A 2745-nucleotide genomic window follows, 5' to 3' on the forward strand; every position below is an offset into this window, starting at 1 on the left:
GGATTTTAAATTTAAAATGGGTCTGACCGAACCGTCCGGTTTCTGAACCACAAACAGAGTTGAGTAGTACCCCTGCCCTCTTTGAAGCAGGGGAACCTCTACCACCACTTGTTGCATACACAATTTGTGAATCGCATGTAACACTATCTCCCTTTCCAGGGGTTGTTTCGGTAGGGCCGATTTGAAAAACCGGCGAAGAGGCACTTCTTCGAATTACAGCTTGTAACCCTGGGAAACAATTTCTATTGCCCATGGATCCACCTGTGAGTGGACCCAGACGTGGCTGAACAGTCGAAGACGTGCCCCCACAGGAGCTGACTCCCTCAGGGGAGCCCCAGCGTCATGCGGTGGATTTAGCAGAGGCCGGGGAGGACTTCTGTTCCTGGGAACTAGATGTGTTGTGCAGCTTTTTCCCTCTGCCCTTACCTCTGGCAAGAAAGGACGATCCACGTGCTCTCTTGCTTTTATTGTAACGAAAGGACTGCATTCGATAATGAGGCGCTTTCTTAGATTGTGAGGGAATATATGGCAAAAAATGTGATTTACCTGCCGTAGCCGTGGAGACCAGATCCAAGAGGCCCTCTCCAAACAATTCCTCACCCTTGTAAGGCAACAACTCCACTTGCCTCTTTTAGTCGGCATCACCTGTCCATTGCATGTTCCACAGGACACGTCTAGCAGAAATCGACATAGCGTTGACTCTAGAACCCAGTAGACTAACGTCTCTTTGGGCATGTCTTATATATATATATATATATATAAATCCCCAAAGAACGGCACTGGAGGCTGATGTATGCAAATCAACTTGTATTCAAGGTAGACGTAACGTTTCGGAGCTTGCGCCCCGTCCTCAGTACCAAATACAGACAACAACATATATAGACAAAACAGACATTTAAATACCTTACATTAAGGCGCCCGTCCTTGCTGCCACACGCCGGAGTCCACACTTCCTGTCCTCATCTCACGTCACATCCTGTTCTGCAGACGTAACCGTTGCCTTGGACACGCGGGACGTGCGTGCCACCGTTACCATGGACACGCTTAGCATGCGTGTCACAGATCATATTGCGGCTCGTATAGTACAGGGGGTAGATCCGTGGGTCCAGGAAGGTGACTCTCATCGTGGGTAAGGGGTGAGACGGGCTGTAAAAATTAAAAACATATGAATATACAAATTCACAGTGACATAACCATACACTGAGTGGAAATGCATTGGATTACTTGTGCCATATAATATAGCCTAAATACCATACCAATCACCACCTACAGAGATCGATCCAAGACATATTAAAGACAACTTATTGTAAATAAAGATATCTAAGCACTATACCCTTTAAACAAATCTAAAGTAAATTCCAATTGATCTTATCATTTAGACCACCAGGGGAGAAGGTATTCAATCTCATTATCCATCTGGACTCTTTTTCCAACAGGACCTTTGCTCTATCACCTCCCCTTAAGGTAAGGGGTACATGGTCAATCCCAAAATATCTGATGTCATCCAGGGTGTGATGTGCCCTCTTAAAATGACGCGCTACAGGTTGGTCTATGGGTTTGCCTTCAAGGGTTAGCTTGATGGCCGACCTGTGTGCTGCCATCCTCTCACTAAGTTTCCGCGTGGTCTGCCCCACGTAAAACAAGCCGCACGGACAGACCACAACGTACACCACGAAAGAAGTACTGCACGTGATAACGTGTCTGATGTTATATGTTTTATCAATGTGGGGATGTTTGAACTCTTTGCACACCACCATGTATTTACAAGTAGCACATTTTGGCATCTATAACACCCAGGTGCCTTATAGGAGACGTTCGGGATGGCTTTATTACCCATCCCAGTAATGTCGGATTTGACCAAACGGTCCCTGAGATTACTGCCACGCCTGAATGCTGCAATGGGTCTAATTTCTTTAAACACTGGGAGGTCAGGGTCTGAGCTAACTAAAGGCCACAGTGCTTTAGTTGCTCTGCGTATTATGGGGCTAGCTGTGGTGAAGTCGCAAGCCCATGGTAAGATCTTTTGATTGCTCTTTTGTCCAGGTTGTAATAAATCTGATCTAGACATCGACATGATCTTTTGTTTTTGTTCTTCCAAAAGCTGTTTGTCATAACCCCGGCACTCAAACTTGGCAATCATGTCATCTAGTAATGGTGGTACTTTCTTAGCATCGCTCGTAATGCGAGCCACCCTCATCATTTGGGATGCTGGGAGCCCTTTCTTAAGGGGCTCAGGGTGGTGACTAGAGGCAAGTAGGAGTGTGTTCCTATCTGTGGGCTTAGAGTAAATCTCAGTATGAATGATGCCATCCTCTAGACGGATTTTAACATCTAGATAATTGATTTCATGGCTGCTGCAAGTATAAGTAAATTTGATGGGAGACTCAAGGTTGTTAATCTCCGACATAAGAGAATCAAACTCAGCCTGTCCTCCAACCCACAGTAGGAACACATCATCTATATACCTCGTGTACATAAGAATATTATCTCTAACAGCTGGATTACCAAAGAACATCCTACCTTCTTGTTCAAACATATATACATTAGCGTACGAGGGTGCGACTGATGATCCCATCGCGCACCCCCGTAGCTGTAAGAAAAAATTGCCATCAAACAAGAAATAATTGCGATGCAATGTTAATTCCAGTAATGTGAGGAACAGCTTATGGTCAAACAGTTCAGGGGACAAATTCGCATCCAGAAACAATTTCATTGCCCGCATGCCTTCATCGTGTGGAATTGACG

This window comes from Pseudophryne corroboree, chromosome 7 (genome assembly GCF_028390025.1).
Source record: "Pseudophryne corroboree isolate aPseCor3 chromosome 7, aPseCor3.hap2, whole genome shotgun sequence".
NCBI lineage: Eukaryota > Metazoa > Chordata > Amphibia > Anura > Myobatrachidae > Pseudophryne > Pseudophryne corroboree.